This window comes from Eufriesea mexicana, unplaced genomic scaffold (genome assembly GCF_001483705.2).
Source record: "Eufriesea mexicana isolate 0111107269 unplaced genomic scaffold, ASM148370v2 scaffold1049, whole genome shotgun sequence".
Lineage (NCBI taxonomy): Eukaryota > Metazoa > Arthropoda > Insecta > Hymenoptera > Apidae > Eufriesea > Eufriesea mexicana.
In genome coordinates this window covers 43,949-57,978 of record NW_016909187.1, presented here as the reverse complement: position 1 = coordinate 57,978, position 14,030 = coordinate 43,949, and the positions used below count along the sequence as shown (strand labels likewise).

Sequence of the window (14,030 nt, the reverse complement as noted above, 5' to 3'; positions counted from 1 at the left end):
TAGAATCGATTTGGTCCAAGTTAGTTAGCTGGTTTATCCTAGTGAAATGGTTGTTGAGCTCTGTTATAAATGCTTGAGCGATGAAAAGGAGTAGAATGTCTACTTTGGTAGATGCTTTTTATCGTATGTAGACATCGTGAAAGTCGTTGGTATTGAATTGGTAAAGACGAATCGAGTTTCATTGAGAAGAGCTGCTCGAGGGAGAAGGAAATGGTAAGCTAGTTAAATCTCGGCTGGTTCTGGATTAGAGCTGGTTAGACGGAGTTTGAAGACGGGGATTCGAAGTTAGGGGGAAGTTACTTGTTGCGGCGCATGTTACGACTAATATTCCGTGTCCCGTCTGTTAGGCTGAATGTTTCGTTATGAGAGATTTCTGTTTATTTGCTCTCCCATTCAGAGGCGTTTCCGTGTATAACGTTCAACGAACACTTTGAACAAGCGATATTAATAATCCGAGCAACTGAGTAATCATCGAAAAATCCTCCATTTTTCTTTTCTGTAATTCGCTCAGTTTGGATAACTCGTAATCGAGTCTTTGAGATTGTTTGTCAGGAATTGAACTGCATAGAAGTCTTTAGATTTATCAGAATTCGGTTGTAAAATAAATGGATCCCGGTATAAAAATTATCACGCGAATAACGGATTTGGTTAGGTTAGGTTAAGCTAGGTTAGGTTGCAAATGAGCAAATGATACAGATTTTGTATTTAACACTGAATCTATTATATTTTATATAATTTATTTTATGAGAAGCGGAATGAGGACGAAAATAAATATTGAAGAATTGATTATACCGATTTAATTATTATCTAGGAATATATTTAATTACAAATCGGTAATTTTACAAAATGTATTATGAAATACATTTTCCACATTTTTCTGTCGGATGTAATCCGTCGTTCTTCAACGAACACGTCATTTATGAGAAAAAAGGAGACGTATTTGCTATTGTGAAGTCACCTTAAGGAAGAATGGGACGTTTTACCGTCGTCGAGCGTCCTTTTGCATCTGAAGACTTTTAATTCAGCCCTGGTACATAAGTGCGCGCACAAACGTCTTAAATCGTACTTAGGGAGATACACAATTTCTTCGCGTTACTCGGTGCACTCAAACGATAATTGGAACGACATGGAAACTGCAATTTTTCAGCTGGAGGCCTAGTAAAACGGAACACAGTTTCGAGACAATTTATGCGAGGCTGATCTACATATTTTAATAACCGGCAACTGTTGAATATTTTATTCGACCAGAGAGATAAAAGCGCCTTGGACCGAGTCGCGCCCCTCGGCAGCCATAATGCTCGATGGCATAATTGTATATCACGGAATATTTCAAAATTTATTTAATCGAAAATTCCAGGAAAGTTTACGCGGATTAGCGTAAAAGGCAAATAGCTTTTGAAGACCGGGATTTTCCAGATAGAGTGGTCGCGCACGGTACTTGGCTTTCTAATTGATTCAATATTTTAAATCGCGATGCTCTCGATTTAATTACCGCGATGCTTCGGTGAAATGGAAAATTCGGAAAAAATAGAAATTAGAGAGAACGTGGTTATCGAGTGATCGAATAATTACTCCGTGCAGATACCATTTCTGCGAAACCGCGAAACACGCGAAAATTTTTCCAACAGGGGGCTAGTTTCCTGTTTAATTTACGATACGCGTGGAAGAAATTGTAGGTGAAGTTTGAGGCAGAGTCGCGAGTCGAGTTACAAGAGAAAATGTCAACGGTTCATTGCAATTACAGTGGAAGATTGCGAAAGCAGTTTTGCAACTTTGCTTCGATAGTTAAATACACAATTCTTAATTATTAACTAATCAGGATCTTAACGACTTATTCCAGCAACGGTTGGGTATATAATCCTTGGAAGAACAATATCGAAGTAGTTACAGGTACTTTGCTTCTACTTTCATGATTAGTTAAAGTCTGAAGATCGATAACGCTATTAAACAGACCCTGTAAAGTGTTTAAATATAACATTTACGTACGCCAGCACGATGTATGTAATGTTCCCCATGTAACATAATCTTAAGATGTACTTTACTCTGCTTACAAATCGCGCTAATGGACAACGCAATGTTGCTTGCCTTCTATACCTTGTCGTCGAGATGCTGAGTAGTGGGTGTTAATAATAAATCGTGAGTGGTATTTATTTTCCGCAACTGGAATACGACATAAAATAAAATAAAATAAAATATAGTATAACATTAGCAATTAGCAAAATTAGCAAATTTTTAATTTTTTTAATTATCTAGGAACCAATATAATTATGGACAAAATAATAATGGTTCTTCTGTCCTCGATTATATATTGAAATAGTATTGTAGATAGATTATGTGTTATGAGTTTCATTTAGTTTAATATGTCACTATGAATATTAGAATTATGTAGAAACACACATATTCGCGACATTTCCATCGATAGGCAAATAATTCTGGCAAAATATACTAATTTCCTCTTAACAATAATCCATAATACAGGAGATTAATTATTTGCACGTTTCTCGAATAATAAATACCATTTTCATACATTTAGGTCATTCTCTGTTCAAACACCATGAACCAGTCAAACACAAAACCACTTATTTCTACAATCCCTCCGGTCCACCATAAAACTAAAAATACCAATTCCATACATTTATATCATGCTCGGTTGCAATACTATAAACGTACGACCACAAAAATACACGTGTCCTCGATCATAAAACTAGAAATACGAGTCTTATAAATTAAAATAATTTTCTATTCGAACACCATAGACATGAACATATATTCGAGCAAAATGGATCATCCATTAATAAAAGTGAAAATTTCTCAGTTAGACAATTAATATTAAACCTTTCATGGTCCAAATGACCATTCTTAACACTAAAACTATCGCCATGTAATTTCTACATAAATACTGTGTACGTAAACGATATTAATTAAATTGATATAATGGAAATAAATAGGTATAAATAATTATACTCTTACCTGAGGAAGAATCAATATTAATTTTGCCAAAAGTAGCTACATTTCCCCAATAATTTTAAAAATAAAAAATTCCAAATCCAAAACAAGTCCTTCTGACACCTTTGTAGTTGGAAATTATAATGGAAATAAATAGGTATAAATAATTATACTCTTACCTGAGGAAGAATCAATATTAATTTTGTCAAAAGTAGCTACATTTCCCCAATAATTTCAAAAATAAAAAATCCCAAATCCGAAACAAGTCCTTCTGACACCTTTGTAGTTGGAAATTATAATAGAAATAAATAGGTATAAATAATTATACTCTTACCTGAGGAAGAATCAATATTAATTTTGCCAAAAGTAGCTACATTTCCCCAATAATTTTAAAAATAAAGAATCCCAAACCTCAAACAAGTCATTCTGACACCCTTGGTATTTCTTCTAGTATTAAACCCTTCATTAAAAATTTCTCGCACAACGTTATCATTCTAATCACTTGTCTTCGCAATTTTTCTTCCAATGTACGCGTAATCAATCTCACAGTGTCTCCAGTTATTCCATTTCCATAAAATTCTACTGCTTTTCATTCACCGGTTATTTGACCGTGGTAGGTTCGGTGTTAAATCTCATCAAAAATCCTCACTGATCTCAGGTCTCGAGGATCCGAGCCTCACACAGTTTCGGAGTAACCGCGGATTAAGTCACCAATGGGCACGATTCGATCGAAGGGAAGGGGCTATCGTTGTTTACGAGGGACAACAAAGACTGGAAGATAAAAATCTTATCCACCAGGCAGGCCTGGCGCAGGGTGAGCCTTCTCTCTGCAGCCTTTTCCTATCGGAGCTCGACCTACATTTGGTTACGGCGCTGATAAATATAAACCTGGCCTGTAGCACGCTTCTCCTCTGGCTCGCGATAAAGAAACTTTTCAGCAAAACAATCGAGCTACGCGGCTTGTGGAGCGTACCGGAAGCGAAGTTTACGCCATTGCGTTTTCACGCGCCACGCGAAACGCCGCGACAATGCGCCATTGTCGAATTTCTGTCGCGACGCGGAGGAAATTGCCTTTGGTTCATTCGAGGCTGGGAAATTGAACCTTCCGTGGGAAACTTGAGATCTCGCGCGAGGAATCCGTGGAATTTTAGCGCCCGATTTCCTCCTCGATTTCAAAGTGAAATTTCTTCGATGGATCTAAACGAGTCGTGTCTCCCTTTGTCCGTTTATTCCTGCACGAGGAAAACGGTGGTTGAAGGAAACTTCGTTGGAAATTAGGAAACGTGAGACAAGTAAGTTTCATTTTCAGTAGATTAATTAACACGTCGATTTAATAATATTCTTAAAATACAATAAATTATCAAACAGTACGACGAAAAAGAAATTATGAAAATAGAGCACTCTTTATTTCGCGATATTTTCCATTTATTAGCGTTGCTAAAATTTCCAAAAAGTAGTTCGACTAAAATAAATACCGTGAATTTAAAAAATTATTCCGCTATGATAGTCTACGTGTTAAATTAATTTTTAATTTATACTGTGAAATGAAAATGAGCACTCTCGACGTGTGCAAAATTGAAAATGGCATAAACTGCGACTATAGCAAGTTCTCATTAATAATTTGCTCGGTTTACTAGTTAATAATATAAAAAATTATTAATAAAAATATCAATAATAAATTCGATTAATTGGATAAAATTTTTTATTATTTTTATATTTCTATTATTTAAAATTTCTATTATTCAAAAAAGGTAATTCGAGCACAGGAGATACGAGTGCGTTCTAAAATTTGCGAAATCATTACGTGCTTCTCCTCGTTACCTATTTTTCAACGAAACAATAGATACGTCCATCGCGCAAAGTAGTACAAATTCATAAGATGCCAGGCGAAAGGGATTCTTTCATTGTGAGCAACTTAATCTCGCATTGTTGGTATTGATAAGAAGCAGAGCAGTTTTTCGAAGAATAAGGAAGACACGAAGTTTCGCGAACTCTCGTAAGATAAATAAATCGAGATTGAAAAGGAGTTTAGATCTTGAATGGAATTAATGAGACTATACGAATCAATATTGGGATAAAATATGAATATGTAATCTTCATCGTTGATCCCCTGGCAACCGCGTTGCTGTATTACGAAGAAAGTAGGTTGAATAATTTACGGAGAGAACGGAGAAATCGATTGGATGATTCTGTTTACCGTGTAACACGTAAATCACGAAACAGGAGGGTCGTATTTAAAGTAGAAAAGAAATTACTGTAAAATAACGAAGCGTCGATGTTGGTCCGGCATAACGATGAATATAAAGCCGAGAGTCGTGTACGAAAGTCGTTTCAGCTCGACACGCGATATTTTAAGCCTTCATTTTCAGTCAAACGTATGGTTGCTCTTCGAGAAACTCACCGTTGATGGCTTTCATTAACTGAAAAGCATCGACTGTATTCGACCGAGAAACGAAAACTTTGGCTCTGCTTCGATTTCACTGGCTCCATTACCAAGCTGAATTTCACTCGATTCCAGCGATTTTTCTGAAATTTCCATCTCCAGAGCTGTTCCCATTTTCAGTCAGCGTACGGAAGTTAATTGCATGGGAAAATTAAATTTACGGTATTATATTTTACAGCACGATGTAAAATTAATTTTATAGCCTACAGTGATACAAAGAACGCGAAGATTCGTATAATAACTGGCAAAAATGTGCCTCGTGGATAAATAATTGTTCTATTTTCGAGAGAGGAAGAATAACGTATTCTGTTAAAATAAAGTGAACGTGGTGCACAAAGCACCGATGTAGTAACAACGATGAAACGCGTAATGGAAATCTAAACGATGGAAAAACGCATTACCACGATGAACGCGATCATTCAAACGATAGACACACGGTTTATCGATAGATCGTTTAAAGCTAACTAAAAGCGGGATGACTCGTCTCTCGCGATATTTCCCGTTCACAATTGCAACAGCTTGTTGTTAAAAAAATCAAATTTCATTGAAAAAAAAATTATTTAAAAATGGAGGAGAAACGGCTTAAATTCGATTAATTGGATAAAATTTTTTATTATTTTTATATTTCTATTATTTAAAATTTCTATTATTCAAAAAAGGTAATTCGAGCACAGGAGATACGAGTGCGTTCTAAAATTTGCGAAATCATTACGTGCTTCTCCTCGTTACCTATTTTTCAACGAAACAATAGATACGTCCATCGCGCAAAGTAGTACAAATTCATAAGATGCCAGGCGAAAGGGATTCTTTCATTGTGAGCAACTTAATCTCGCATTGTTGGTATTGATAAGAAGCAGAGCAGTTTTTCGAAGAATAAGGAAGACACGAAGTTTCGCGAACTCTCGTAAGATAAATAAATCGAGATTGAAAAGGAGTTTAGATCTTGAATGGAATTAATGAGACTATACGAATCAATATTGGGATAAAATATGAATATGTAATCTTCATCGTTGATCCCCTGGCAACCGCGTTGCTGTATTACGAAGAAAGTAGGTTGAATAATTTACGGAGAGAACGGAGAAATCGATTGGATGATTCTGTTTACCGTGTAACACGTAAATCACGAAACAGGAGGGTCGTATTTAAAGTAGAAAAGAAATTACTGTAAAATAACGAAGCGTCGATGTTGGTCCGGCATAACGATGAATATAAAGCCGAGAGTCGTGTACGAAAGTCGTTTCAGCTCGACACGCGATATTTTAAGCCTTCATTTTCAGTCAAACGTATGGTTGCTCTTCGAGAAACTCACCGTTGATGGCTTTCATTAACTGAAAAGCATCGACTGTATTCGACCGAGAAACGAAAACTTTGGCTCTGCTTCGATTTCACTGGCTCCATTACCAAGCTGAATTTCACTCGATTCCAGCGATTTTTCTGAAATTTCCATCTCCAGAGCTGTTCCCATTTTCAGTCAGCGTACGGAAGTTAATTGCATGGGAAAATTAAATTTACGGTATTATATTTTACAGCACGATGTAAAATTAATTTTATAGCCTACAGTGATACAAAGAACGCGAAGATTCGTATAATAACTGGCAAAAATGTGCCTCGTGGATAAATAATTGTTCTATTTTCGAGAGAGGAAGAATAACGTATTCTGTTAAAATAAAGTGAACGTGGTGCACAAAGCACCGATGTAGTAACAACGATGAAACGCGTAATGGAAATCTAAACGATGGAAAAACGCATTACCACGATGAACGCGATCATTCAAACGATAGACACACGGTTTATCGATAGATCGTTTAAAGCTAACTAAAAGCGGGATGACTCGTCTCTCGCGATATTTCCCGTTCACAATTGCAACAGCTTGTTGTTAAAAAAATCAAATTTCATTGAAAAAAAAATTATTTAAAAATGTTTATTTCCTTGCTCGAACCTGAACATTTTTATTCCACCATTCAACGAATACTTCCAATTTTCGTCGATTAAATTCACAATGCCCTTCTACTTTTACGAGGACCAGATTTGCAGTATCCATCCAAGTAATTGGTTACTTTACAAGGACTAAATTCGCAATATCCTGCTGCATTATAAAGAAAAGGAAAAAGGGACGAAAGTTAGCTTCGCTAGAAGCGATTACGTCCACGCCGTTAGCAACTGCTTTACAAGGGCGCAGAAAATATAGCGAGCTTTCCGAGAAGATATGTCACAGCGTCGTGCAGTTTACAAGAATCCTGGCTTACGTACGTCCCGAGGATGCCAGGAGGAGAGAGCATTGTCGAAGGTCCATTAAACGGGCTTCAGTGCCAGGGGACTTCCCGCGAAGAAACGAGGACACATTCTTCTCGGTTCGCCAGCAGAATCTCCTCGAAGAGAGGAAAAATGTTCTCCCGTTGCGTGACGATACGCTAAGAGGAACTTATTTGCTCAACCTTGACGAGACCCAAAACTAGCGACGAGACAATTCAACAAAGATCGTGGAAAGATGGACGACCATGGTCGGATCGAAGGAGGTAGCGTGATCCTAAAGTCAATAGAGCCAAGAACTCGGGAGTGATTTCGAGAATTCGAAGGAAGACGAGTCACCCAAGTGTCTGTCAGTGCCATTCGATACCAATTCGACGATCATAGGACAGAAATTGGAAGAGTATTTTCCTTTAAAAGGTCACACGATCTCAAAGAAATAGAAATAGAGTTCTTAAAGGTTGCGCATGACGAGTGTTTTGCTTCCCGTTGCCTCACGACCTCCACTGTTTAGAGCTTTCATATCGCGTGTAAAATCGGTACTAAAAGTACGAGTGTTCCGACTTTCGACACAGTAATTTCAAAAATTTAGAAGAGGAGATAAGGTGCCCAAGCGTTAATCGGTGCTATACGCTGTCAATTTGGAAGGAGGTGTTCCTTTGTTAGGTATTTTTTTGGCAATGCTGTACAGGAAGTTTAAGTTCTTTTCGAGGCATTAAACGGAATTTAGTGGTAGTAAAGTGGTAGCGAGTTGGCGATCCAAGTTGAAGTTTAAATTTAATGAACAATTTTTTCTTTCCTATTGTTCGACGTTGAGCTACTGCGAGCTACTGCGCGTTTGGTAAGTTAAGAAGGATATGCTGTTCCCTCTTGCAATCTATACTTTCAAACTTCTCGCGGTATATTCTGAACAGTGTGATCTATAGCAGTGTGATAAGTTGCTTCGATACTCTCCTTATCTTAAATAGTTAAATAGTTGACAGTTATCCTATATCCACGCCAGTGCTTGTCACTCTGTCTCACTTAGTCTGACGTGTTCTGTTGCTCGTTCTTCACGTCGCACACGGTATTTCTAAATACGACAATTCGAGCTAATAATAAAAATTCATATGACTCATCTCCAATCGTATTAGAGAACGTGTAGTACATTGTGACCAATCAGATCAGAATTCCCTTCTTCTATAAACTGTCAACGAGATCAACTGTATCACTCGAATCTCGATCGAAGCTACAATTTAATACAATTTACGAGCTTACCGTATCATTCCAACGAATTACAGCTTCACTCTTGCTCAATTGTCAGTCCGTCAAAAGGAAAAGTTAGCTAGAGAGTTCTCGAGGAGAGACTCACCGAGTAGCAATGGCCGGTGCCAAATTTACGCGAAACACTAGTACGCGAAATCTGAGTACAGTCCGATGCGTTGGTGAAAAGAACGAGTACGCTGGAAATTGGAAGCGTTCGGGGAAATTACAAGTATTCACTGGAAGTACGTCGACGTTGAATACGAGCGCGAACACTCGCTCTCGAATGGACTAAAAACGTCGAAACACAGGGCCGAGATAACTAGGCCGCTGATGAAATTCTCAGATTACGAGGACGTTTCCTTAAGAACGAAAAATGATGCTCGTGAACGGGTCGAGATAAGGGATGAAGGGATGGAATGGGGGCGCGTTGTTTCGTAAGGAAAAGAGTCAGGGTGGTGGGTGGCCTTCTTACTGGAATGCTTCGTCGCGTTTTCTTGGAGTTGCAATTACTCCATTTTTATTCCATTCACCAGATTTTTTTATTTACTTATCTACGAACACAGAACTACTTCTGCATGGTGCAGTTTTATTATAATATTGTAAAATGGTGTATGCAGTGTTACTCAAATTTTTCAGGGAATATTTTAAATATCTAGTGAGTTGGGAATAATAGGGGAAATAGAAAAATAAAGAAAGAATGAAGGAAGAGGAAGATAGGAAAGGATCTAATAAATAATCCTCATAGCACAACGATAAAATATAAATAGAAAAATAAATTTTTCTTTGTATTTTCGGTTGTGTGTTTTACGAGACTGCTATTTCTCGTAGTGATGATTTAAAAAAAGGAATTTCGTCGATGAACCAGTCAATATTTTTCTAACTTACCGTAAGGTGAAGATCTCGATAAAGTCTGTTCGCGAGAAACCAATTTGCGTAAAGTAAAATAATTAATGCAATAATAGATATAATTTGAATAGGACATCGTTTCATTAAGCTGAGTGCTTTAAACGCTTCGCTGGAAATGAAACTTAAGCCATTGTGGAGGATCGATCTGTAATAAAAAATGGTACTATGGTCAGAGATCGGTGATCGATGATTCATACCCCATAATTTCGATTTTATTTTTAAAATAATTGTTACGTAGCTCCTGTACGAGTTTCCAAGAGTCGCAATTTTTTGAATTGAAAGGGAAATTATTTTACACGATTTTTCGTTCCTTAATTGGAAATTTCGATTTCATTCATAGTACACTTATAAAAGTTACTGGTAACCACAATGGAATTTACAGTGAGTCATGTACTTAGCTATATTTAGAGGTAGAGTTCAGTGTCTTTTAGAAGATCGGTACTCTCTTGCTGATTTTTAGCAGCAGTAATTAAACAAAAATAAGAACAGGCTTTAATCCATGAAAAGGAAAAAGAAATACGCGAAAGTAAAAATTTGGGTGTATGTTTATTAGTATTTCTGGGGATTTTTATAAATGTATTTACGATACTAGGATACTTCTGTTGCTTCTTGTATATATTTTCGATGGATATAAGGGGTGAGTCACGCAACGTGTTGCGAGCCATATCTTCGCAATCACCGCAAGAATCGTAAGAATTCTTGATACCAACTGCTGGATATTGGCTTTCAACAAGTTGCGTAATTATTTTAATATAACACAAGAGCTTTCGAAAGAGATATCTTGGACATCTTATTTACAAACTTACAAATAAATCTTTCTGTCCCGTGACACAGTCGGCTCGAAACAATTCTTAAAATAATACCGTATACACTGGCGAACATGACAGAGTGTAAACAAAACATAATTAAAATCTCTATGAAAAGTAAAATATAAGTGAGTTTCGCAGTGAATGGCAAGAATTATATTTGCCATTGCTATATAGCTTCAAACGAAAGTTGCTCGGATTAATGAAAATTTCATAATTAAAAGTATGAAGCCCTTGTTTCGGTGTACCACAGAAAACACTTTTATGAATGAAACGTGTCACGCATTTTCGCTTTACAACGGATTAAACGTATCGTAAATTCATGAATCTAAAAGAACGATGATATCGCTCGCAGCTTCTTATTAAAATATTTTCACAGAAAACACATAAATGGAATTAAAGTAAAAAGGAAAAGTATCGCGCGTTCGATATAGGCGTATTTATCTTGGTGAATTATTGTTTTATAAATTAGAGCCAAATAATACACCGACCCGAGAAGAAAATAATATAAGGTGTATTTTTCTTGAGGGAACGGTCAGATTATAAAAATTCTTGAAACAACGAAAGGCAAGAATGGAAGCTTACCTTTTACCGTCACTACGATTATTATTCGTTGTACTTTATTATGCTTTCGACGTTTTATGGGGTCTAGAATTTGAAAGAAAGTCAACGCCGCTCTGAAAAGAAATGGCAAGAGTTTGAAAAAAAGAAAGGTCTTTTCACAATGGTACAGCGACGAGGTAAAATAAATTCCGTGAAATGTTACACGAACGCGAATGGGGTAAAGGTTATTTCAAAATATTAAATATCACATATTTGTTACGCCCAGGTAACAAAGGGAACTTCTACTTTTTAAAAAGCGTCCAAATCTTTAAATATTCTCATATTGGAATTTAAATATTAAACATTGAAATTATTCTTACGTGAAATTAGGAAAATTAAAGAACCATGAGATTCGTATCAGGCATAAAATAATATAAAATCTGGTATTAATATTTAATATTTTGTTCGTCTCGTATTCTGTGAATTTTTAATAAATACCGTATATTATTAAGAATAAATTATAGATGACATTTGATATTCTTATCAGGTATTTCACATGAAACGTGAAATGTTTCCTGTCAATAAAAGTAGATAGCAGCTTGTCAATGACGAAAGAAGCTGAAATAAAATGGAAACATGACACGTAGATTATTTCGAAGAGTCCCTGGCTTTTATTCGTCACAAAATTTTCGCAAATACAATTTATCGCGATTTTTCTGACAGCGACGTATCCGCATACGAAACCTTACGAAGAGTTAATAGCCATCACAATATTCGCGTGACTTTCCTTCCTAACAATTTTTCAATCTGTCTCACATATTAAATTTTATCGTACACACGCTGTTTAAATTATATCATATTTTATTGCACCCCAATAAATTTCCTTTCACGCATAAATTCTCGCTCGAAAATTGATTTATTCGTAGTATCGATTATGTTTCGTTGTTTAATATCGCTTAAAAAGTCAAAAGCCACGAGAGATATGTCTCATCCTTTCTAAATAAGCATTCCTCGCGTGAGAAATTAACCGTGAAAATTATCCTGACCTTTTTTAAATGTAGCACTTATTTAAATGCGTTTGCGATCGTGAAAGCAAACATAATGGCATTACGATGAAAAGGAACGTCACAAAGTCAATATTAAAAAGCGCTTTTTAACCCACGCCCAACTTAATTCCCCGCAAAGTAATAACCAATACATCAAGCTATTGCACTTGTCTTTATTCCTTGTAATTACTTTACCGTTATTTCAAGGAGACAATAGAAAGGCATTTTTTCCCGGTGTTTCACGAGAGTATAAAATATAATTTGTACCTCATATGTTTAATATGCTCTTGAAAGAATGATTAACTGGCAGATTTATTAAATAGACAGTACCGTACAATTGAAAAATATAAACCATAGAATATTTATATTCCATTATAAAATCTAGAATATTAATTTACTTCGACAAGGGTGTGATTTAAATAAGGGAAATAAAAGTGGACATTTATAGAAAGGCGGAAAATTTCTTTTAATTTTCAAAAATATTTAGAAATTATTAGAACAATTTCCGAATTAAAGAGATCAGAATTTTAATATACATTCGTACGTATAATATAAATTGATATATGTATTTCGAAGGAGTTATTATCGATAGGTTTTATTTAAAATTAGCTTCCAAATATTCAGATTTTTAAATATATTTCAAGAATATTTCAAGTCTATTATTTGCAATAAGTAACTGCAAATAATAGTTTCAAAGTATTCGATCAATCCTTTAAACTCGTCTTCATTTATTCACGAAACACCGAATCCTTTCTTCTTTGACACCTTCTATATCGATGCACTCTGGAAGCTTCTTCACTCGACCACAGTTTAAATAATAAATCGGTATTATAAAATACCGTTTGTATTCCTTTCCTGTAACGAAAAGAAATAGCAAGAAACTTGGTTCCCACGCCTGACTCTACTTGGTATCTCTATATTCTTCTTTTCCACAATTCACACGTCAGATACGTCAATTCGAAATTTTTCCCGCGAACTTTTCTCAATTTCTATTTGTGAGCCGGACATTTGCCTGCAAATTGGTCAGCATCCGGCATGCAGATCTAACCGGAAGCTGGCCAAGTCATCGGGAGAGAACGTCAGAACCTAGCTAATTAGAGATTCCAATTAAACTGTGCATCGATCTATCCGATCGAAGGACTCTAGGCACGCTCTAATCTTTCGAAACATACCACTGACAGCCTCTCGACGGATATTCCAAACGATCTTAACGTTAACTTGATCATTCACCAACGATCCAGTTGCAATTGGACCTCGACGCGAGGTACCTGTTGTACATGCAGGCACGAGGACGAAGAAAAAAGGAAATGAGGTGTAACAGAATAATTAAAAGTTGCGTACAATGGAGTTCCTGACCTAGACTCTATGATTCCGCGAGTCTGGCAAAAAGAAAGGGAAAATATATCGCAAGGACTAGGAGCATCGGATTCATTTTTACTTTTGCTTGCTGTAAAAGAGATCAGAGATAAAGAAGGATCATACCAGGTTTAAATTAAGAAGACATTCATCTCATCTCCTTTTTTCCATGTCGCTGAGCATCGCGTCGCTGAGGGGAGGAGCGGACGTGCAAGAAGAGACCCTTCACAGGTTCGACGACAGCGGCGTCGGGAGAGACATTTTTGGTAATCCATTAGCGAACGTAGCGAATTAACGCGGCGATTCTATCGCAGTGCATCCTGTGAACCCTGTGAGCGAACCCTGTACAGCCTTTAGAGTCGCGAACGTAACCGAGCAATCGATAAAACGCGAAATACGTAAACGTGCACGGAGACGAGCATCGACATCCTAGAGCTAGAAGCACGCTAAATTCGAATCGGAACGAGGCTCGAGCTGAAGGTTCAACAAAAC

General features: G+C 36.5%; 1 protein-coding gene across 1 annotated transcript in view; it reads left to right on the top strand.

The window, feature by feature from the left end:
* The window catches only part of LOC108547488 (lateral signaling target protein 2 homolog), a 76,804-nt gene that overhangs the window by 34,456 nt on the left and 28,318 nt on the right, over positions 1–14,030 (top strand). The gene's annotated exons all lie outside the window — the stretch shown is intronic.